This window comes from Macaca thibetana, chromosome 1 (genome assembly GCF_024542745.1).
Source record: "Macaca thibetana thibetana isolate TM-01 chromosome 1, ASM2454274v1, whole genome shotgun sequence".
Taxonomy (NCBI): Eukaryota; Metazoa; Chordata; class Mammalia; order Primates; family Cercopithecidae; genus Macaca; species Macaca thibetana.
Genome location: NC_065578.1, coordinates 203695137 through 203720770, shown reverse-complemented (window position 1 = coordinate 203720770; position 25634 = coordinate 203695137). Strand labels below are relative to the sequence as shown.

The 25634-nt window shown below is 42.5% G+C and overlaps 1 protein-coding gene and 1 pseudogene across 1 annotated transcript in view; one reads left to right on the top strand and one right to left on the bottom strand.

The window, feature by feature from the left end:
* Positions 1–25634, bottom strand: part of NTPCR (nucleoside-triphosphatase, cancer-related) — an 805437-nt gene that overhangs the window by 744851 nt on the left and 34952 nt on the right. The window lies entirely within an intron of this gene.
* LOC126958161 (uncharacterized) lies at positions 209–25169 on the top strand (annotated as a pseudogene).

Below are 25634 nucleotides of genomic sequence, written 5' to 3'. Positions count from 1 at the left end.
ACAAATGACTCAATAAGGGACTCAAGCTATTAGAAAATCACTTGGGCTTAAATGAAAATTCAAATGGGAGAAATGGAGACCGAGATAAAAATGGGTTTTAATATGAAAAAACCAACCGGGACCAAGAAAATGAAATAACAGACACAAAGGCCAAAGAGAAGCTACATCAAACTGAGGAGTGTAGAAATTTGGAGTCGCTGTCCTGGGCATGGTGATATTCATGTTACAGAACCAAACCGGCGACCACTCGCCTGGTGCAATGAAACCAGATGCTCACACTGAGGTTTCTGCCGTGATAGAAAGGAAGGCACTTATTGTAGAGCATCAAGCAAGGCGAATCAGGGCAGCTCATGCTGATAGACCCAAACTCCCTAATGGCTTGCAGGTAAGGGTTTCTAAAGGAGGGGTAAATTTCAGGAGAGATGACGCTACTGGCAAAATCATCAATCAATATATGAAAGTTACGCGTTGGTTTTGGACAAAAAGGGGGGATATCTTGAAGCACCTGCTTGCAGGGCAGAGGCAGATTTAAAGATCTTCTGATTTACAATTGGTTAAGGAAGAGAAGCTTTGTTTAAAAATTGTGGGTCAGTAGAAAAATGTTAGGGGAGTGACTGTCTCCAAGCCCCTTAGGAAGAACATTAGAACAAAGGGCGATAGTCAAAGTTTAGTCTTCGCTTCCCCCTCACCTGGGGTCTAAGTGCCAGCGGATCAGTACTGTGGGGGTCCCAGCCTCTGAAAGACAACTCAGGGACATATTTTAAGATGTTATCTTTAATTTCCATAGGGAGAGCAAACATCTCTGGGACTCTAACTTTTTTAGCTATTGTTTTAGGCTGCTTTTACCTTCTTGTTTAACAAATTACTTATTTACTTCTCAGGGCTAGCTAGGTGCCCGGAATTTCCTGTGAAGGAACTCAGGATTTTCCTTTATTTCCATGCTTGGGGTCTGTAGGCCCCTAAAAGAGGGGATCCCTCCTTCGTCTCACCCAGAGGTTTACAGGGATTGATTGGGTGATACAATTAGCTGGAGAGGGTCAGAGAAAAGCAAGATTATACTCAAAACAGTCATATCACCACCTTAGTTATTATTCTGTTTTGTATAAATTATGAACATAGACTGCATTTCCCTGCCTCTAATCTCTCTCCTCTCTTTTCTTCCTTCTCTTCTACCTTCCTGCCTTCCATCTATTCACCCATAAATCATTCAGAAAATATTATTGAGCATCTACTACGTATCAGGCATTGTTCTAGACCCCAAGGAAAGAGTATTGATTGAAACTCACGGAGCTTACATTTTAGCAGGGGAGACAGACACCAACGAGGTAAAGAAATAAACTATGTAACATGTAAGGTGATGATAAGTAAAAGGGAGGGGGATGAGTGCAGAATGAGGCAGATTCTAGACAAATAAAACAGTGCCCTCTTTCTGCAGGATATAGTTTGGCCTTCATGCTCAGTCAAAGCACCCTTCCTCTGGGCAAAGCGAACCACAATGGGACATTCCTTGGCAAGTGGAGCAAGGGCTCCATTCACTACCTGCTTGTTCCTTGTATCAGGTGCCACGATGCACTGCAGTCCAGCTATGAAGTGGGGAGAGTGTGTATATGTCTGTCTGTGTGTGTGTGTGTGTGTGTGTGATGCAAAGCTCTCTTGACTCCAATACTGATGGCACAGTGTTCAACAGACCAAAAAAGAGACCTGGAGCCAGCAAACAAGACATAAGGTTTTTTGAGGACTTACACACAGGGTCATCCAGAGGCGGTGGGCTGGACAGGAAAACTGTTACTGTGTATAAAAAGCATGCAGTTTATATGGCGTTTTCACTTATCAACCTCTACCTAGCAACCTTCATTTCAACCAAAACAAAGGGCCTCAATCCCCTGTACAGCCCGCGTTCCAAGGGATGGGCTAGGGGCTAGGATGTTCTTCATAGATAAAGAGTGAATCTCTAGGTTGGCCACTCTTGGATTTCTTAGCTTGGAACTCCAAACACACATTTGTCTCAGATCATAGGGTCATTTTCAGGATATGCTTAAGTTACTGCTGTCCAGTGCTTCTGCCATACAGTGTGATTTTACAGAAGCGGGCCAGGGCAGTCCTCCCTGGGGAGGTGACACTTGAGTGAGGACCTGAGGGAGGGAGGTAGCCGCTCTGTGATAGGTGAGGGAAGAGCAGGAAGGGCAAGTGCAACAACATGAGGAGAGAGCCTGACGATGGGACGCAGAAAGGGCAGGGGGTCATGTGGATATATGAGCATGACCGCTGTGGAGGAAGCGAGGAGAGGGCAGTTGGGGGACAAGGTTAAGGGAGGTTGCGCAGGGATTAAGGCTGTAGAAAGAACATTAGCCTTCATGACCACAAGGGAGGCATCCTCGGAGGCCTTGGCGATCACACCTAACACATTTTGTCAGGATCTCTCTGGCTGCTGATTTGAGGCTCGGTTAAAGCAAGGCAAAGGTGAATGCAAGAGGCCCGGTTAGAAGGCTACTGCATCATCTAAGCAAGAGATGCCCAGTATGGGTCTTGTCTAATTCATCTGCAGTCAGCATAATCTTTCTGAAGCCCAGTTTGATCTGTTTCTTTTGGTAAAGAATCCTTCAGTGACTCCCCAGTGCCCATACAATTGCCAACTGAAAAATGATGAGGTTCATAAATTTAAAAAAGGGAGCTTTATTTCTCATAAAGGGTTGCAGCCTGCAGGTGGCCATTCTGGCAGAATGGGAAATGTAGCCTCTGGCCAGAAGCCAGAAGCCAGAAATAGGCACTCTAGGGAGGGGTAAAGGGAAAAAAAATACCTTGAATGGAGTGGTCAAATATACATATTCAATAGGCTATGGGAGGGATCATGAATATTTATGAAAAGAGAAACATGCATATGTGCAGTGGAACTTCATGCCCCTTCATCTGTCCTATGTACAAATAATGGCAGCATTAGCATGACCTGAAGTTGAAGTTGTCAGCCTTCTGATACCAAAAGGTAAAGCAGAGGACGTGAAATTCTCTGTAGACTGGTCATAACTACTGGGTGGTTGATGGGCTCTTTTTTATTCATTTGTTTATTTTTTTCAGACAGGTATCACTATGTTGCCCAGGCTGGAGTGCTGTGGTTTTTCACAGGCACGATTCCACTACTAATCAGCACAGGAAATTTTACCCGCTCCATTTCTGACCTGGGCCAGTTCACCCCTCCCTATGCAACCTGGTGGCCCCATACTCCCAGGAGGTCACGATATCGATGACAAACTTAGTGCAAGCACCCAATTGGTATAGCACACCACAGCCCAGAACTCCTCGGCTCAAGGGATCTTCCAGCCTCAACCTCCTGAGTAGCTGAGTCTCTTGTTAGGCATAAAAGGAGGGGAAGTGTTAGACAGTTGGTTGGTATCAGCGGTGGATTTGAAAGGTATGGTTTCTGCTCAGCCTTTAGGGAAGAAAGTCTATTTGTGGCTAACAAAGGAGCAGGTATAACTAGGTCTGTCTGATCTCCCATCCCATCAAGGCTAAGAAGTCAGTTTTCAAGGTTGCTCTGTGGTCCCCTTGAGCAAGATATGGTCCTTTCAGTAGGTTGGGGGGCTTAGCATTTAATTTTGTTTCTCAAAATGAATTTCCTTGTATTGGATAATGGACTAATCCTAACCAGGCCTTCCTCTTTCCCAGCCTCCCAGCCAGGCAACTCCTCTCTCTAGCTCCTGTTTGACACCCCACTCTCCTGAACTCTAGCTACAGGATTTCAAGCTGGTGCTCCAAATACCTCCTCTGGTCTGCACTTGGAGTCTCAGGTGTCAGATCAGTTCTATAGAGGCAGGGCCTGGGGCCTGGCTTTGGAAGATCTTCAGGAAACACCTGTGGAGCTTCCAAATTGGTGAACACATTGAGGTATTGGGAGGTGTCATTCACCCAGGGAGGCATGGGTGCCTGTTCCCCACACCTTGCCCTGTGCATCTCTTCCACCTGGCTATTTCTGAATTGTATCACTTGTAATAAACCAAATCAAATGATGATTCAGAGTGCATATGAAAGCCTCATAAAACACTTGGAAGAAAACAGGATTTTAGCATAGCACCTCACTTTGCACATTAAAAATGGAAAGATATGGTAGAAGAGGCATGCCAGGCTCTATCTCTGCCTCAGTACCTATGGCCAGAAGGATCGGACATCTGGCATGTGCTCTGTGTTCCTTCATGTTCGTTGCCCTTGAGAATGCATCATTGCTTCTTAGGAAGTAAAGAGAACATAGCGTCTGGGCAGGAAGCTATGATTCACCAGGTGTGAATGGTGTAACTTCATTGGGTGGCTCAAGGGCTCTCCACTCTTGAAACACTCTTGGCTTCTGATGACCACTTTCTTTACTGGGAATTTTGCCCTTATTCTTTATTATTTATTTACTGGGAATTTTGCCCACTAATTTATAGGTATGAAATAACAAAAAAAAAAAAAAAAAAAAAGAAAAATTAGAATCTATGTAGATAAAAAATTATGTTATCTAATCTAATGTTTTTCTTAAAATACAATGTAAAGAAAATTTTATCTGGTGTTTTACTTATTCTGCCTAATTCTTCTAATCAACAGAGAAAGTGAGGAAGAAGAAATGAAACAAAAGAAGCAAACTGGGAGCAGGGGACCCAATATTTCAGGGGACCCATGTTTCAAGCTCTTTATGGACCTGATGTCATGCAATCTTGTGACAAATTTGCGGTGTGGATATTCTTACCCTCTTTTGCCCATTCAGGACATCAAGAAAAAGACCTACCTAAAACCTACCTAAAATCACATGGTAAATGGCAACCTGGAATTTTACTAGGATGGCTGACTTCAAAACTTGTGATAGTTCCACTCTATAGAACTGTCTTGGAAAAAGAGAGAGAAACACCTATGATAGTGAAGGAAGAAATGTGCAGGCTGGAGAAGGGGAGAGGCAGAGCAGGAGTGAAGGGAAAGGCAAGCTGGGGAAGGGGAAGGAAGCCTGATGCTCAGAGCAGCTGGAAGATGACTGGCTGTGTTTGGGGCACCATAGCATCTGTTGCAATTGGCCCGAACAGTCTTTTTTTCTTTGAATTGGTCACCAACAATGAAAAATCAGGGAATTTTTGTGTGTGTGTGAAATCTGAATTGCTGATATCTTTTGAAAGCTCCAAGAGGAGGCCAAGCTGAGCCTGTCTTCCACAGGGTGACAGTTAGCTGGAGCTGAGGGTTGGTTGTCTCCTCTTCCCAGGCCTTGGCTGGGAGGTTTCCTGAAGCATCTCTGACAGAGTTAGGCTGACCCAGAACACCCATCATGGCACAGCTATGTTTGCCTTCATGTCCTATGTCTTTGCAAACTCTGCCCCAGCATTCTTGACTATTCTTTAAGACCCTAAGACTCTATTCAAAGGCTGCCTACTCTGTAGAGCCTTCTAGTACAGGCCAGACAACTTACTCATTACTTTGGAAACCGTTCTACTACAGTGCACCTTGAAGGTAGGGCTGTGTCTGGGTCCTCTTTTCTTTTCTTTTTTTTCTTTTCTTTCCTTTTCTTTCTTTCTTTTTCCTTTCTTTTTTTTTTTTTTTTTTTGATAGAGATGGTGTCTCACTTAGTCTGGTCTTAAACTCCTGACCTCAAGTGATTCCCTCACCTCGGCCTCCCAGAGTGCTGGGATTACAGGCATGAGCCACCACACCCAGCCTGGTTCCTATGTCTATACAAGCTTCTAGCACAATATCTGGCTCACAGCGGGGAAATCATAACCACTTAGATGAAATGAACTTATGTCAGATGAATAAAAACTTTGCAGAGTTACAAAATCTAGAGTATCTCATTGAAGAGAGACTCAAACCGCTAGACCTTTTCAAGACTGAGCACTACCAGCAGGGCCCTTGGAGCTTGTTCTGCATCTGTCTGCCTGGCATTCCCACAGAGAGGTTAGGGTGGCATGTCCCCATCACACAGCCGGTGTGGAAGCCAATGAGTTCAAACAAAACGTGGCGTGCCCAGGTGGATTGAAAACATTTCCTCAGCAAGCCACCCAGTTTTGATCCACGTTTAAATTTATTTTTTGCTACAACTCAGTACACACACTGTTACTCTAACATCTATCAGGGAGTGCTTATGTGAATGGGCCCCAAGAAGAAGGGAATGGAGTGGACGGAGATAAGCTTGTTGGGAGGGTGAAGAGGGAAGGCCTTGCAAAGTGGCCAGAGCCATCACCAGAGGACATTACTCCAGCAACAAGCATGAGTGAGAGAAGGGGAACAGTGAATGCCAGAGAGGGGCCCAGGGAAAAGGTTTACTAGACCGATGGCAAGCCCAGGCCGCTTTGACAAAGACCATGAGCCCCTGGTAATTGCAGTACTGATGGATCTGTAACTGCTGCGAACCAAGTCTATGTTGTTTTAACTTGTAATCCCTTTAGGTGGGCCCACACTTTTAGTATTCAAAAGTAGACTGCAAACAGAAAACAATTGATGAGTGTTTGGAGTGTCATAGCAACCCTGTAGATACTCATTTGTAGTTTGCTGTTAGCAAACCATCTCTATACATGTAACTTAGTTTGTTCTCATGGCACCTGCCTAATCAGAGCAGGTACGGTCATGTGATTTGGTTAAGGTCACATGCTAGTATGTAGTTGGGTTTGAACCAACATCTTATGACCCCAGGATCAGAGCTCGTTGCACAGTGTGAGGAGGAGAGGGTCCTGCCTCACCAGGGTGGACCCCTGGCTGTCAGCCCCGGCACCCTGGGAGGAGCTGGGGTGAGCCACCCCACTTCCTGCCTTCTACTGTGCTGCTTGGGCTCTGCTAACAGTTGGCACTTGGCTGGTGCCGGCTGGCTGGCCATTCATCCAGCTCCACCATCTGGCATTACGCCCTCCTTGTGCACCATCCTCTCTTCTGCCTGGGTGGCTGTGCCTGCTGCTCCTGTCTGGCAGGACCTGAGTGGCAGAGGGTTGACTGTGGGGTCCTGGGCATTAGCTGCCGGCGATGGCCTCATCTCCTGGAAGTCTGTCTGCCTCAGCCTTTGGCCCCAGGCTCCACACCCCCACCATTGATGAAATGTGCTCCTGCTGCCCAGAAAGAAAATGTCTAGGGCTCCAGTCCTGCCTGGTTGGCAGTATTCCCTCCTGAAAACCTTCCTTGCCTGTACTTTGTGCTATTCTGGAGTTCATTTTGAACAGCAGGACTGTATTAGCAGAGAAGGAAGGAACAGAAGAACCGGTCACATAAAGAAGCCCCTGTCCACACAGTTTGACCTTTGCATGTCCAAATCTCAAAGTGGGCTACAGGGTCTGTTTGTTCCCTGCTCCATGGAAATTCTGTAACTCAGGCCTTTCCTAGGTTCACTGACAACTCCATGTTTATACGATTGGGATAGTTAGGAAAGAAGACTTAGGGCCACTGTGAGCAAAAGAAGAAGAGGTGTCTGCCATGACAGAGCATCCAGTTTCCTGGAATAATGGATGCACTCAAATAAACACACAGGAATATGTAAATCTGCATACTCACTGGGTGACCTTCAGCAACATTCTGGACCTTTCTGTGCCTCAGTTTCTTCATCTGTAAAGTGGGGGCACTTTGCTGGATGGTTGTGAGGGTTTATATGCATTATGCAAAGCACTTAGGATTGTGCCAGCACATAGTAATTCATCAATAAATATTAGCTATTATTAAACCAGGCAAGTGCCCTCAAAGAGAAGTGAGTGAGTGAGGCCATCCTGGCTTATAAAAGAAGGATTCGACTTAGTCATCTGGGAGACAAAAGAAGGCTTCCATGAGGAAGTGGCTTGGACTGAAATGTGAGGAAGTAGATTTTAACTTTGATGAACAAATCTGAGGAGCACGTTCTTGGCAGTGGAAATGGTGTGTGCAGAGTGGTAACAGTATTGGTGGAAGGATAGTCTAGGAAAAGCATGCGGCAGAGAGGAGATGGCGACAGATGTGCAGACATTATAGTCAGTGGTCAGATCATATTGAGCCTTTAGAACCACGTTAAAGAATTTTGGGAAACCACTGGATGATACTTATTTTTTGTGATGTAACAAATTACCCCAAAACTTAGCAGCTTCAAACAACAAACACTGATTATCTCATGCCATTTCTGAGGGTGAGGAATTCAGGTGTGGCTTAGCTGGGTGGTTCTAGCTCAGGGTCCCACAAGAGGTTGCAGTCACTGCACTGGGGGCTCCCATTGTGTGAAGCTTGACTGGGGCTGAGGATCTGCTTCCAGAATCACTCAGGAGCTCTCTCTTCCTCTTTGTGGGCCTCTCTATACAGCCACTCAGCATAGAGCAGCTGTGTGCCCCAGAGAAGCTGTATCCCCCAGAGCAAGTGAGAGGGAGTGTGAGCCAGCCCAACAGGAAAGGGTTTTTATAACCTCATCTTGGCAGTGACATTCCATTATTTCTACCAACATCTATGGGAAACACAGACCTACTCTGATACAATGTGGGAGGGGACTACCAAGGAGGTGGATACCAAGAGACAGGAGCATTGGGGGTCATCTGAGAGGCTGGTGGGGGGAAATAATCAGATTTGCCTTTGACTACCTCCTTCCTGCTATAGTGAGGATGGGGTGGACAGGGACTTGATACACACAGGGAGAATAGCTGGCAGACGACTGTAGCTCAGAGTATCCGGTGGTGGTGGGATGAGTTGGGACCTTTATATCCTTACACTGACCACTTGTTGAAGGTGGGCTTCTTTGAGAAGAGAACATGGCCTTGAGAAAGGTGGTTCTGAACTTCAGCAGAGGGCAATTTCTAAAGATAGCTGATATCTGAAGAATTTCATCTGGTAACACTCCCAGCAGCTAAGAGGTAAGTCCTTCATTGCTGAATGGAGAGCTCAGTGGTACAGCAGCAAGCATACCCGGCTACCAATGTGAGGTGTTTGCAAGAGGTTTCACAGACAGAAGATACATCACTATTCTCCTGTATTAGTTGCTAAGCAAAAATGTAGGCACTGGCAACTGATAGATGTGGGGATTGCCAGCAGCTCCCAAGGGTTCCTTGAAAATTATTCATTTGTGCTGCAGTTAGCTAAGATCATCAAGGATGGCCTCTTGTGACCACCCCACTTTAGGATTCACTGAAAACCTTCTCGATCTTCAATCTTCCCAACATATCCAATGGTTATAGGAACCTCTAAGTCTTCATATTAAGTTCTTCCTGGTGAAAATACCTAAAATGGTTTCTATGTTTCCAAACTAACACTTGCTGGTTGTATCATCAAGAGTTATACTCCAAAATAAGAACCTGGGAGCACTTCTCAATAATCTCTCCGGTAATCAATTAATACAGGTCTCCCAAATGCCTCCCATTTTTTTAATGCAGTGATAGGTATTGAATGCTAGGATTGGCTAGCTAAAAATGCATTTAGAAATTTTAAAGAGATAATTATATAGAAGTATTGACCACCGGTGAACAATGCTTAGTTGGTGAGGGGAAGGTTACTAGTATCAGATAATTCAAAACTTGTGAGTTTGCGTGGCTATACCAGGTTTTCAGCAATCACTGAGGTTTGAAATTGGCCCTGTAAGGAAAACAGCTGAGACAGACAAAAAAAAGTTTAAACATCTTCAAATGTAGCACATGGACCACTCATTATCTGACAACTGCCTGCCTCCTCAGACTTTTTTCCTTGTGCTCCTTTGTCTCAACTTCATGTTCCAGCAATTCCAAGCTGCTTGCAGTGCTTCTGCATATGTCAAACTTTCTCCCGTCTTTTTTTTTTTTTTTCTGCCCAAGCTGTCACCTCTGCCACAACAAACCTCTCCTCTATTTACTCTTTAAAACTTAGTTTGGATATCAACTAAAAAACGACAGAATAAGATCTTCTGAAAATCTCATCCTTTATAAAAGCAATGAGAACACTGGCAAAAATGGTAAGAATTCCCACTTCTAGAACCGTGGAACTTAGCAAAACACTTGCAGCAACCCAGGGAGCATTTCTCAAGAAAAAGAACTGAATCTCAGTAAGAACAGTGAGCTTTGTGTTGCTCTAATTTGCCCTATTCCGATTATCCTCCCTCCCCAGCCGCACAATCATTTTGAAAACAAAAGCTCTCAATCAGGTGAAAAACAGCAGCCTGGCAGCCACTGGAGGGGACAAAATAGGGTCAGTCTAAACATTAAGTAGTTTGTCAGCCAAAGAGACTGGGGATTTAGGCAGGGACCAGACCCTAAAAGACTTTGCATGTCCCACTATAGACTTTTCATCTTATCTGAAAGTAACGGGGAGTCCTGCAAAGATTTTTGGCCTCAAAACTCCATTCCCAGATAATTGCTATTATTTGACCTGTTTTGGTGGCTCCTTAGGAAGCTGTTTTTGACTCAGTTCAGAGTTTTTTCCAGTTTCTTTTCTTTCCTTTCCGAGGAAAGGAAGTTTCTGGGGAGAGTACTTAATTTGGATGAATATAGGGGACTATGTTCACAGGAATGAAAACTGTGGTGAGGTAGGAATTTACTCTTTTTTTTTTTGAGATGGAGTCTCACTTTGTCGCCCAGGCTGGAGTGCAGTGGTGCGATCTCGGCTCACTGCAACCTCCACCTCCTGGGTTCAAGCGGTTCTCTTGCCTCAGCCTCCCAAGTAGCTGGGATTACAGGCACCTGCCACCAAACCCAGCTAATTTTTTTTTTTCTAAATAGAGATGGGGTTTCACCATGTTGGCCAGGCTGGTCTCAAACTCCTGACCTCAAGTGATCTGCCCAGCTCAGCCTCCCAAAGTGCAGGGATTACAGACATGAGCCAGCACACCTCCGCTGGGATTTACTCTTAATGCATTCACAACAAAGGCCTCAGCTAATCCTCAGGGACCTGGAGGACCCTTCAGAGTTGTCCTGCCTTACGGCCCAATGCCAGTTCTTCATACCAAGTGCCAGTTCCTTATATCTTCCTCATCAAGCAGTCACTGGATGCTCTCTGTCCCTTGGGAGAAGACCCAACCTTTTCCAACTAACAGCAGCTCAGCGAACAAATGAGTGCCTCAACCCTAAAGGCAGAGCTGGGCAGTGCACCCCTGTATTCAGCATCCAGTTGGGTTCCCATGTGGCTTGGCCCATGCTGCTCTCTCAGTGCGTGACCCCCTGAGAGGAGGCAGGAAGAGAGGCAACCGATGAGAGCAGACAATTGTGATTTCTACCTTGAGTCTTCTCCCTGCTAAATGTATGGCTTGGATCAGAATTTATCTTCTTTAGGCCTGTTTCTCCACCCACGGCAATTGATATTTCTACTTAAACACCGAACACGTTGTTGGTATTCTGAGATACCCTGGAAATGGGGTCAAAGTTGGATGGACTACTTCTAGGAAGGAAATCCAGTACCTACGATTGCTGGGAAGGCCAACCACACTGCTTCTCCTCCTAACCTCCCCAGGATCTCCCACGGTTCTTGTTTTTATTATTTATTTATTTATTTATTTATTTATTTATTTATTTATGGAGACAGGGTCTTGCTCTACCCTGGCTGGAGTGCACTGGCATGATCTCAGCTAACTGTAACCTCCGCCTCCTGGGTTCAAGTGAGTGTCCTGCCTCAGCCTCCCAAGTAGCTGGGATTACAGGTGCCCACCACCACGCTCGGCTAATTTTTTGTATTTTTGGTAGAGACAGGGTTTCGCCATGTTGGCCAGGCTGGTCTCAAACTGGATCTCCCACGTTTCTGCTGCAAAAGTAAAAATAAGGTCTAGTAACCTCTTCAGAGTACTGAGAAGTTGGTCTAATTTGTTTTGAGTTCCCTGGACCCTGATTAGGATTTTGCATCAGGCAGACATTCATTTTGTTCTGTTTTTCTTTCTGACATTGGCCAATGAGAAATCATAACGAAAGAAAATTATGTCATTCTTTATCCTGGTATCAAATTGTACATGCATTAGTGACTTGGTAAAAAGAAAAAAAAAATGAGTCAATAATCTGCAGTAAATCACTATAAGCGTTACGGAGAAATCTAAGAATCAGAGACATACAGGATGTTGAGTGATGTGATTCAAATCCCTACATTCAAACAAATGGATTCTCAAAGGCTGGAGGGGGAAAACTTATCAGAATCTCAGGGGGAAGGTAAGGCTCATGTAGTTTGAAAAAGTCTATCTACTTTCTACCCATAGGAAAATTTTGTACAAAATTATTGTCTCTTGGGGATATGCAGAAAATAGTGAGATATGCAGAAATAATTTTAGGGGACAAAGGTTAAAAAGAGGTTTTAGAAGTAGCTTTGGGAACAAATGGCAGTATGATAATGTTACTCCTGAGAAGTTTTATCTCCATCAGCTGCATTTGGCCATAAAATTATACAATGTATCATTACAATGCCTTTAAGTGAAGGAATGCAGCCACCCCCTGCTACAAAAGAAAATTCCAAAACAGTGAGCATAATACCAAGGAGTTTTCTCAAAACTAAGGATGACAAAATGAAAATGGGCTCTGGAGTACGTTTGAGTTTTCCTCTTAAATTAAAATCCCCTAAATTTTTTGACAATTCCCATTGACCCTCGACATACCACCGAAGGAAGTGAATCACTGGCATCTCCGTGACTCTAATGATGCCCAAACTTTAAGCTGATGAGCAAGGAATAGAATAAATAGCTCCATTCAGAAGGACAGATTCCCCTCAGGTGGGTAAAAAGATAGCATCATTCATAAGACCATTATCTGAAATTCTCTGACTCAATTACAGTCTCACTCTGAATCAGTTGCGGTGACTGACAGCACCCGACAATGCCAGTACTCACATTCCAAGCTGCACGGTAAAGAGAAACTGCAGATGAAAGCACATTGACTCACACTTCCAACAGCAGGATTTCTCAAGGTTTGTCGGCTTCGAATATAAATGCAGAATATTTCCTTGGTGTCAGCAGCAGCTCCAGACTGGATTTCAGGAGCAATTAATAGTCCACAGATTAACCCTTTTCTTGCAGACAGGAACATGAAAATAATTCCCATTGTTGTGTATTTACTCAGTGTGTGTTGTGGGGGGGAAGAGATACAGGCATACACACACACACACACACATAAATAATATATACGTATATGTACAGTCACATGGACATCAATACTATCTCTTAATGAAATGTATCATTTTGTACCTACGAAAATATTTCTTGCTAATTTTTTGACAAACTACCTAAATAGATTTTATGTTGTCAAATGCACATTAAGATCATGGGAACCAAGTTTAATTCCTTAGTTTTTCTTTCCAGAAGCTAGGCTGATATTTAACAGGCTGTCTCATGAGCTAGAACAGGAGTCCACATCCTCAGCTTGCAGGCCAAGTCCAGCCCCCCACTTGTTCCTGTATGGCCTGTGTACACTTTTAAGGGATTGAAGAAAAATCAAAGAACAGTAATAGTTAGTTCGTGACTCTTGAAAATTGTATGACATTCAAATTTTAGGTTCCCAAAATAAAGTTTTATTGGCACACAGCTACACCTTTTTTTTTTTTTTTTGAGATGGGGTCTCACTCTGTCACCCAGGCTGGAGTGCAGTGGCATGAACTTGGCTCACTGCAGCCTCGACCTCCCAGGCTCAAAGCAATCCTCCTGCCTCAGCCTCCCAAGTAGCTGGTACTACAGGTGTGCACCACCATGCCTGGCTAATTTTTGTATTTTTTTGTAGAGATGGGGTTTTGCCATGTTGCCCAGGCTGGTCTTGAACTCCTGGGCTCAAGCGATCCACCCACCTCAGCCTCCCGAAGTTCTGGGATTACAGGTGTGAGCCATTGTGCCTAGCCCCACTATTGATTTATGGATTGTCTATGGCTGCCTTCTTCCCAAAAGGACAGAGAGTTGAGCAGTTGCAACAGAAATCATACAGCCCAGGAAGCCTAAAATATTTACTGTCTGGTTCTTTACAGAAAAAGTTTGCCAACTTCAGGCCTAGAGCTAGTTGTTCTATGGCCTTTTTGGGTTGGTTTCTGCCCTGCTTAAGATAAGAGTACACAGATGGTTCCTGACTTATAATTCGACTTATGATTTTTAAACGTTATGGTGGTGCAAAAATGAAACGCACTCAGTAGAAACTGTACTTTGAATTTTAAATTTTGAGCATTTCACTAGTATAATACTATAATTCCTAGTATAATGCAGTATAATACTCTCTTGCAGTGTTGGGCAGCAACAGTGAGCCACAGGTCCCCGTCAACCATGCAATCACGAGGGCAAACAACTGATACTCTACAGCATACTGTGTTCCCCGTGTTGTTTGGAATATTGTGTTTTTAATTTTCACATCCCATCATGTCTACAAAACACTCATCTATATCTGGGGAGAAGGAAAAGCAGAGGGAATTACTCTTGAGCCAAAACTCAAAATAATTGCCCAGTACGGAGACAGCAAGCCAGCAATGGCCATCACACATGAGTTAGGACTGTAGAAAGCCACGATCATCTTAAGGAATAACAAGCAAATTTGTGATGCAGTGGAACCATCAACATCAGTCAAATCTACTGTTATCACAAAGAAAAGAGCTGGGCTGATTGATGATTTGGAAAAATTACTTGTCATGTGAGTGGAAGACCAGACACAGAAGCACATACTGCTTAGCCTACTGATGATCCAGGCTAAGGCGAGAAGTCTTTTCAATACACTAAAAGAGCATGCCTGTGATCTTTCCCAAATGCAAATGTTTATAGCAAGTCATGGGCGGGTTCCAACACTTCAAAAGGCATCGTAACTTTCATAACATGAAGGTCAGCAGTGAGGCAGCAACTGCCGATACTGAAGGTCTTGAAGCATTTAAGAAAAAGCTCCATAGGATAATTGTGGATGAGAAATATTTGCCAGAATAAATATTTAATGTCAATAAAATGAGTTTGTTCTGGAAGCGTATGCTGGTGCATACATATATTAACAGGCCAAGACAATGCCAGGATTCAAGGCATTCAAATATCCTGGAATGTTGTTTTGGGGTGGAAATGTTGCAGGGTTCAAATCAAAGCCTTCCTAATCTACCACTTAGGGAACTCTAGAGCATTTGAGAATGTGAACAAGTATTCGTTTCCTGTTTATTATTGCCATCACAAGAAAGCCTGGATGACATCAGCACTGTTTAAAGACGGGTTTGAAGTGTTTTATTCTGCAGGCAAGAGAGTATTATAGGCAAAGCAACATCTCATTCAAGATTGCTCTGATCTTAGACAATGCTCCAGGTCCTCCATAGCTTATCCGGTGACATCCATCTTGATGTAAAGATTGTATATTCGCCACTTCTGAACACAACTGCACTCATTCAACTCATGGAACAAGGCACAAGAGCTCTGTTCTAAGCATACTACTTATCCACTCAATATTTGCAAAGGCTGTTAAAGAGACTGAATCTGACCTAACGCTCTGAGAGTTTTGGAAAGGTTTTAATATTCTAAATGCTGCCTGGATCATTGCTCCAGCATGAGAAGACACACAACAATGCATGAATGGCATTTGGAGGAAAGTTTTGAAGATGTATGTAAATGCATTTAAAGGCTTTAACAAAGATTCTGCTCTTGATGAAATAGTAACTAACAATATTAGTGCTTGGGGAACAGCCAGAATTGGAGGTTGATGAAGAGGATATTCATGAGTTTATTGGCATTGGGACTGAAGAGCTTCCTAAGGAGAAACTGATCAGACTGAAGAAGAAAGAAAGAAATTGAAGCAGAGGAAAAATAAGTTACACCTGAGGCACCAAGAAAGTTTGCAGCAAAGAAACTGGTGGAGACATTGGTTACCCTCAGCAGTGGCTTATGAACGGTGGAAGAAATGGACGTCCATTGCTAGAGATTCTCAAGAGCTGACAGGTAGATGCAGGCTGCTCTTGCTTGCTGTAGAGAAATATATAAAGAAAAGAAGAAACGAACTGCACGGTTAAAACTTATCTTCCTGAAGAACTCTATGCTTGCCAAACCATCAACAAGTGTCAATGCCCCACTGTCTTCCAACAGCTATTCTCAAGCCTCCACACGAGAGAGAGAAATCGATGGCCCTGTCACCGTAGCATCCCCATTATCCAGCAATTAATTTTAGTTCAATGCATAAAACCCTCTTCACACCCAGTGTGCTTTAAGCTGTGTACATTAATGGTGAGTACCCAAACAACGATTCTCTTTTTCATTTTTAGTACAGTCTTCAATAAATTACATGAGATATTCAATACTTATATTTATAAAACAGGTTTCGTGATAGATGATTTTACCCAACTATAGGCTATGTGTTCTGAGCACATTTAAGGTACACTAAGCTAATCTATGACTTTTGGTAGGTTAGGTGTATTAAATGCATTTTTTACTTATGGTATTTTTTACTTATGAGGGGTTCTTTGGGATATAACCCCATCATAAGTTGAGGAATGTCTACATTGCTTTGCAAAGTTCTTGTAGAGGAGTACCTGGGACTATACCTCTATTAACACAATCCAGATCTACTTTTCATCACATAATCCCCATTAATGAATAAACAGCACTTTGTTATAATCACATTTGACCACACTATTTATTTTATAATGAAAAGTATTAAATTCTATTGGAAGGGAAATTCTCATCATCTAAAATCTTTTTTTGGGGACAGTCAGGTTTGTATGTAGTAGGTTTCTTTAAATAAGATTATAACTATTATCAACAGAAAAAGTTTTTAGAAATGTTATGTTATCTTCTAATTGCAAGCTACTTGTAGAAAACAAAACAAGAAACAATGCTGTTGATTCTCTTTAAATGTAAAATGTTGTTGGATTCAAGAGACACTGAATAGCTTTAGATATTGGGTGGAGTAGTAATGAATTCACCACTTCTTTTTTTTTTTTTTTTTTTTTGAGACGGAGTCTCGCTCTGTCGCCCAGGCTGGAGTGGCTCCATCTCAGCTCAATGCATGCTCAGCCTCCCGGTTTACGCCATTCTCCTGCCTCAGCCTCCAGAGTAGCTGGGACTACAGGCACCCGCCACCTCGCCCGGCTAGTTTTTTGTATTTTTTAGTAGAGACGGGGTTTCATCGTGTTAGCCAGGATGGTCTCGATCTCCTGACCTCGTGATCCACCCGCCTTGGCCTCCCAAAGTGCTGGGATTACAGGCGTGAGCCACGGCGCCCATCCTTGAATTCACCACTTCTGCTCAGGAAGGGCACAAAACCCAAAATGGGCCAGGTGTGGTGGCTCACGCCTGCAATCCCAGCAGTTTGAGAGGCCAAGGTAGGAGGATCACTTGAGCCCAGGAGTTTGAGAACAGCCTGGTAAAAGAGTGAGGCCCCCATCACAAAATAATTAAAAAAAAAAAATTAGCTGGGTGTGGTGGCGTGTGCCTGTAGTCTCAGCTTACTCAGAAGACTGAGGTGGGAAGGTCATTTGAGCCTGGGAAGTCTCGAGGCTGTAGTGAGCCATAATTGTGCCATTGCAGTCCAGCCTGGGTGACAGAGCAAGACCCTGTCTCAGTGAAACAAAAACAAAACAAAACAAATCTCTAAATGACAAAATTATATTGCATATTGTTCTTCAGTCTAACTCTGAAAGTTTGATGGAAGGGAGATCATTACGGAAGAAGGAGGGGCAGAGACCCTCAACTAGAGCAATGAATGATCAAAGAGTAAATATATGAGCTCTTTATTTTAATGCTTTGAAACAAAATTCTCACTTAAATATGATCAATTAGTATTTTTAATTAAACTTTTGTTTTGATATAATTGTAGAAAGACGTATAGTCATAAGAAATAATACAAGGAGACCACATGTCTCCTTCACTCAATTTCCCAATGGGACCATTTTTCAAAAATATAGTATAATATTTCAATGAGGATATTGACATTAATACAATTAGCTGACCTTTTTTAGGTTTTCCCAGTTTTATTTATACCTGTCGGAGGTGGTGTTTTGTTGGGTGGGGGTGTGTGTGTGTGTGTGTGTGTGTGTGTGTATTTGCTTCCATGCAATGTTTACTTCTAGGTTCATGTACATACCAAGACCTGTAAGATACACAACAGTTTCACAAGGATCCTTCCCATTTCCCTTTCAGAATCACACCAACCTTTCTCCCACCCCATCATCCATGTCCCTATCCCATGACAACCACTAACTAATCTGTTCTCCATTTCTAAAATTTTTCATTTCAAAAGTACTGTATAAATAACATCATGCAGTATGAAACTTTGTGGGATTGGCCTTTATCACTAAGCAATTCCCTGAAGATTCGTCCAGGATGCTGTGTGTCAATAGCTCTTTCTTATTTCATTGCTGAATAGTATTCTGTAATACGGATTTTTGAATGTTGGATAAGCCTTGCATATATAGAATAAATCTTACTTGGTCCTTGTTCATGATTGGCTTCAATCTGCTAATATATTTTGTTGTGGATTTTTGCATCAGATTCATGAAAGACATTGTTGTCTCATGAGAGTTTTTATTCTTTGTACTTCATTTGTCTGGTTTTAGTATCAGGTTAATACTAGCCCCTTAAAAGGAGTTGAGAAATGTTCTGGTTTTCTTTTTCGTGTGTGTGTGTTGGGGGGGGGAGTAGCTGGGGCTACAGGCATGTGCCACCACACCTGGCTGATTTTTGTATTTTTTGTAGAGACAGGGTTTCACCATGCTGCCCAGGCTGATCTCGAGCTTCTAGGCTCAAGGAATCCACCCACCTCAGCCTCCAAAAATGCTGAGATTACAGGTGTGAGCCACTGCACCCAGCCTTGTTCTCCCCTTTTCTATTTTGTGGAAGAGATTGCATCACATTGACATTAATTCTTCTTTATTTCTTCTACAGAATATCTGGTTAAGATTCTCTAATGAAGCCATCTGGGCTGGAGATTTCTTTTTCAGGAAATTTTAAATTAAAATTTCAGTTTATTTAATGACTATGTAACTATTCAGATTATCTATTTTATCTTGGTTGAGGTTTGGTAGTAGGGTTTCGTTTGAGGAATGGGTTAATTTATTCTAAGTTGCTGTATACATGAGTGTAAACTTGTTTTTTTCACTCATGATGTTCTCTTATTACACTCACAATAGCTGCAAGATCTATAGTGATATTCCCTGTTTTATTCCTGATATCAATGATACATGCCTTCTCTTTTTAAAATTTTTGTCAGAGGTTTACTCTTTTACTTATTTTTTTTTATTTTTGTCAGGAGATTTGCTGATTTTATTGATTCTTTTTTAAAAATCCAATTTCTTGTTTCATTGCATTCCTCTCTTGTTTTCCTGTTTTGAATTACAGTAATTTATTATTATTATTATTATTATTTTGCCATTTTTACTGTTTCCTTCCTTCTGTTTGCTTGAGTTTATTTTGGTCTATTTTCTTCAAGTTTCTTGAGGTAAGAATTTAAATTATCGATTGGAGACCTCTCCTCATTTCTAACATTAATTTGCACTTTAATGCTACAAATTCTCCTCTCTGCACTGCTTTAGATGCATCCTGCAAGTCTGACTTTTTAAATATTCTTATTTAATTTTATATATTTGTTATTTCCTTTGAGATTTCTTGTTTGGCCTGTGAATCATTAGAAGCATATTGTTTAATTAACACCTGTTTAAATATTTTCTGTTGTCTTTCTCCTACTGATTTCTGGTTTGATTATACCGTGATCAGAGAACAAACTCATGATTTAAATTATTTGAAATTTGTTGAATTTTTTGTAATGATCCAGGATATGAACTAGTTTGGTGAATGTTCTACAGAAAATTGAAAAAAAAAAAGTATATTCTGTTACTGCTGGTTGGAGTGTTCTATCCATGCACTTTAGGTCCAGTTGATTGATTATGGTGTTCAGATCTCCTACATCCTTATTGATTTTTTGACTAGTCATTTCATTACTTTCCAACGGGGCTGGGTTAAAATCCCCAAGTATAACTGTGGATTTATTTATTTCTCCTTTCAGCTCTGTCAATTTTTGCCTCATATAGTTTGAAAATCTGTTGTTTGGGGCATATACCTTTAGAATTATTATGTCTTCCTAGTGGATTGATTCTTTTATGATATAGTAATGTCCTTCCTTTTCTCAAGTAACTTTTCTTTAAATCTAATTTATCTGATATTAATGTAGGATCTCCTGCTTTTTAAGAAAATTTGATGTTTGCATGCTATATCTTTTTCCATCCTTTTACTTTTTATCTATCTAGATCATTGAAGTTGAAATAAGTTTCTTGTAAACAGCATATAGTTGAGTCATGTTTTTAAAATTTTCTCTCTTAATCTTTGTCTTTTGGTTGATATATTTAGAGCATTTACTTTCAAGGTAATTATTGATAGAATTGCCATTTTATTATTTATTTTTCATATGTTTTCTCTAGGCCTTATTTTTCTGTTTGTCTTTTATTGCCTTCATGTGGATTACTTGCATATTTTTTAGGATTATATTTTAATTCATTTGTAGTGTTTTTTTTTTTTTTTTTTTTTTTTTTTTTGGCCTATTTCTGTGTGGTTTTCCTAGTGCTTGCTCCGGTTATCATAATAGACATGTGAAACTTATCATAGTCTACTGGTATCAACATTTTGCCATCTTTAGTGAAGTTTGAACTTCACTGCTATTTAAATACTTTTACCTTTCCCATTGTTAAGTATCATTGTCTTTAGCATCCAATGGTGTTATAATTTTTGCTTCAGTCATCACATATGATTTTAAAAAGTCATCAGGAAAGGAATTGTCTGTTGTATATACCTGTACTTGTGCTCCTTTCATTGTTCTTTCTTTCTTCCTCATGCTCTAAGCTTCCTTCTTTTATTGTTTCCATCTGATTGAAGGACTTTGTTCAGCCATTGCTTAAGGGTAGGTCAATGAGCAGCAAATTCCTTAAGTTTTTTTCGTCTGAGAATTTATTTCCCCTTCATTCCTGAAGGCTAATTTTATCAGATATAGAATTTGTAATTAAAGTTCTTTTCTTTTAGCACTTGAAAAAAAATGTTGCATTCTTTCTTCTGGGCTCCATGGTTTTAGATGAAAAATCCACTGTCATTTGAATTGGTGTTCTTCTGTAGGTAGTATGTCATTTTTCTCTGTCTGCTTTCATAATGGTGGAAGGAACATAGGGTTGGGTCAGGCTGAATTTATTGATTTGGGCCCACTTAGTAGGAACTCTGCTTTTAATGTTGCAGCTTGAGGACTTAAAAAAGGTTCTAATAGTTTATTTGCTTGGTTAGCTGAAGTACAGATCAAAAGATGGCCCACTGTGAGTGAGCTGGAAATGCCTGATCTCCCTTGGTCTAATGTAGAGGAAGGGATCAAAATACTTAGGGAGATTGGGATGGTGAAGTGGATTAGCCACTTTAGACCTACCTATCCCCACTGGGAGGGTCCAGAAGATGTACCCTTGACCAATGCCTTGTGAAATAAATTTGTGAGGGCAGCACCTGCATCTTTGAAGAGCCCTGTAATTGCTTTTCTCTGTATGTCAGATCTAACCATGGGAACCACAGTCACTCAACTACAAAATTTAAATACAATGGGAATAATTGGATCCCAAGGTGTCAGGGGCCAAGCGGCGGCACTCAGCGTCAAAGGCAAGGTGGGTGTAGGTACGGAGTGGACAGCCAAAGCAAAGCGGCAATCAGAATAGTCTGACTCATGCAGAGCTCTGGCATTGACTAATAAATCATGGTGTTCCTAGAAGTGAAATTGATAGGAAGCCCACTGCATTCCTACTTAATTTATGCAAGCAGAAAATTTCTAGCTTGAATGGACAAAAGACTAATTTAAATCATAAAAACAGAGAATCATGGCCCCGCAATCAATATCCAGACTTGAGCCAGTTTACTGACCCAGAGCTCCTTGAATAAAGGGGAGGCTGGGTCCCCTTGAGGAACAAGGAGACCTCCAGCCTTTTACCAGGATAGCTATTCATTGGGGAAAGGGAAATGATCTGACATTTGGGGGCCTACTGGACACTGGCTCTGAGCTGACATTGATTCCAGGGGACCCAACACATCACTGTGGTCCTCCAGTTAAAGTAGGGGCTTGTAGAGGTCAGGTAATTAATGGAGTTTTAGCTCAGGTCAACTTACAGTGGGTCCAGTGAGTCCCCAGACTCATCCTGTGGTTGTGCTCCCAGTGCCAGAATTCATAATTGGCATAGACATACTTAGCAGCTAGCAGAACCCCCACATTGGGTCCCTGACAGGTAGGCTGAGGGATATTATGTGGGAAAGGCCAAGTGGAAGCCATTAGAGCTGCCTCTACCTAGAAAAATGGTAAATCAAAAACAATATCACATTCCTGGAGGGACTGTGGAGATTAGTGCCACCATCAAGGACTTGAAGGATGCAGGGGTGGTGATTCCCACCACAACCCCATTCAGCTCCCCCATTTGGCCTGTGCAGAAGACTGATGGATCTTGGAGAATGACAGTGGATTATTGTAAGCTTAACCAAGTGGTGACTCCAATTGCAGCTGCTATATCAGATGTGGTTTCATTGCTTGAGCAAATTGATACATCTCCTGGTACCTGGTATGCAGCCATTGTTTTGGCAAACGGCTTTTTCTCCATTCCTGTCCATGAGGCCCACCAGAAGCAATTTGCCTTCAGCTGGCAAGGCCAGCAATATACCTTTATTGTCCTACTGTATATCAGCTCTCCAGGTTTGTGTCATCATCTTATTAGAAGAGACCTTAGTCACTTTTTGTTTCCACGAGATATCACACTGGTGCGTTACATTGATGACATTATGCTTATTGGGTTCAGTGAGCAAGAAGTAGCAAACACACTGGACTTATTGGTGAGAGATTTGTATGCCAGGGGATGGGAAATAAACCTGACTAAAATTCAGGGACCTTCTACCTCAGTAAAATTTCTAGAGATCCAGTGGTGTGGGGTCTTTCAAGATATTACTTCTAAGGTGAAGGATAAGTTGCTACATTTCGCCCCTCCTACAACCAAGAAAGAGGCACAATGCCTAGTAGCCCTATTTGGATTTTGGAGGCAACACATTCCTCATTTGGGTGTGTTTCTCTGGCCCATTTATCAAGTGACCTAAAAGGCTGCAGTTTTGAGTAAGGTCCAGAACAGGAGAAGGCTCTGCAAAAGGTTCAGGCTGGTGTGCAAGCTGCTCTGTCACTTGGGCCATATGACACAGCAGATTCAATGGTGCTTGAGGTGTCAATGGCAGATAGGGGTGCTGTTTGGAGCCTTTGGAAGGCTCCCATAAGTGAATCAAAGTGGAGGCCTTTAGGATTTTGGAACAAGGCCCTGCTATCTTCTGCAGATAACTACTCTCCTTTTGAGAGACAGCTTTTGGCCTGTTACTGGGCTTTGGTGAAAACTGAATGTTTGACTATGAGTCAGCAAGTCACCATGCAACCTGAACTGCCTATCATTAACTGGGAGCTTTCTGGCTCATCCAGCCATAAAATGGGTCATGCAGAGCAGTATTCCATCATCAAATGGAAGTGGTATATATGTGATCAGGCTCGAGCAAGTCCTGAAGGCACAAGTTACATGAGGAAATGGCTCAAATGCCCAGGGTCTCCACTCCTGTCACCTTGCCTTCTCTTCCCCAGCCTCATCGGGAGTTCCCTATGATCAGTTGACAGAGGAAGAGAAGACTAGGACCTGGTTCACAGATGGTTCTGTACAATATGCAGGGACCACCCAAAAGTGGACAACTGCAGCACTACAGCCCCTTTCTAGGACATTCGTGAAGGACAGCAGTGAAGGAAAATCTTCCCAGTAGGCAGAATTTTGATCAGTGCACCTGGTTGTGCACTTTGCATGGCAGGAGAAATGGCCAGATGTGCAATTATATGCTGATTCATGGGCTGTAGTCAATAGTTTGGCTGGATGGTCAGGGACTTGGAAGCAGCGTGATTGGAAAATTGGTGACAAAGAAATTTGGGGAAGAAGTATGTGGATGGACCTCTTTGAGTGGTCAAAAACTGTGAAGATATTTGTATCCCATGTGAGTGCTCACTGATGGGCGACCTCAGCAGAGGAGGATTTTAATAATCAAGTGGATAGGATGACCCATTCTGTGGACACCACTCAGTCTCTTTCCCCAGTCACCCCTGTCATTGCCCAATGGGCCCATGAACAAAGTGGCCATGGTGGCAGGGATGGAGGTTTCATATGGGCTCAGCAACATGGACTTCCTCTCACCAAGGGTGACCTCACTATGGCCACTGCTGAGTGTCCAATTTGCCAGCAGCAGAAATCAAGGGCCAGCAGTCCTTGATATGTCATTATTCCTCAAGGTGATCAGCCAGCTACCTGGTGGCAGGTTGATTATATTGGACCTCTTCCTTTGTGGAAAGGGCAGAGGTTTGTCCTCATTGGAATAGACACTTACTCCAGACATGGGCTTGCCTATCCTGCATGCGATGCTTCTATCAGGACTACCATCTATGGACTCACAGAATGCCTTATCCACTGTCATGGTATTCCACACAGCACTGCCTCTGACCAAGGCACTCACTTTACAGCTAAAGAAGTGTGGCAGTGGGCGCATGCTCATGGAATTCACTGGTCTTATCATGTTCTTCATCATCCTGAAGCAGCTGGATGACACTGACAGAATGGTGGAATGGCCTTTTGAAGCCACAATTACAACACCAACTAGGTGATAATACTTTGCAGAGCTTGGGCAAAGTTCTCAGAAGGCCGTGTATGCTCTGAATCAACATCAAATATATGGTCCTGTTTCTCCCATAGCCAGGATTCATGAGTCCAAGAATCAAGGGGTGGAAGTAGAAGTGGCACCCTCACCATCACCCCTAGTGATTCACTAGCAAAGTTTTTGCTTCCTGTTCCCATGACATTACATTCTGCTGGTCTAGAGGTCTTAGTTCCAGAGGGAGGAACTCTGCCCCTAAAAGACACAACAAAGATTCCATTACACTGGAAGTTAAGATTGCCACCTGAACACTTTGGGCTCCTCCTACCTTTAAGTCAACAGGCTAAGAAGGGAGTTACAGTGTTGGCTGGAGTGACTGACCCAGACTATCAAGATGAAATCAGTCTGCTACTCCACAACCTGGAGGTAAGGAAGAGTATACATGGAATTCAGGAGATCCATTAGGGCGTCTCTTAGTATTACCGTGCCCTGTAATTATGGGAAACTACAACAGCCAAATCCAGGCAGAACTGCAAATGGCCCAGACCCCTCAGGAATAAAGGTTTGGGTCACTCCTCCAGGAAAAAACCCGCAATCTGCTGAGGTGCTTGCTGAAGACAAAGGGAATACAGAATGGGTAGTAGAAGAAGGTAGTCATCAATACCAGCTACGACCATGTGACCAGCTGCAGAAATGGGGATTGTAATTGTCATGAGTATTTCCTTCTTCTTTTGCTAAAAACATGTTTGTGCATGTATACACTTGGTACTAAGAAAATATCTTTATTTCTTTTTCCTTTATCATGTGGAAACATCAGTAAACATCAATAAAACATAAGGTTTATTGACTTCATATCAGGATATTAAGTATTGTTAACCTTGTATAACAGTATTTGGGCTGGGGATCGGTCCATTTCTGGTTGTACAAAGGAAGGTTGTATTATGTTAGGTGTAATCATGACCTTATTATTGTCTTTATTTGAAGGTTATGTATGATCTTAGGAGATGTGTATGGGTTCAAGTTGACAAGGGGTGGACTTGTGATGGTGAATACTGAGTGTCAACTTGATTGGATTGAAGGATACAAAGTATTGATCCTGGGTGTGTCTGTGAGGGTATTGCCAGAAGAGATTAACATTTGAGTCAGTGGGCTGGAGAAGGCAGATCCACCC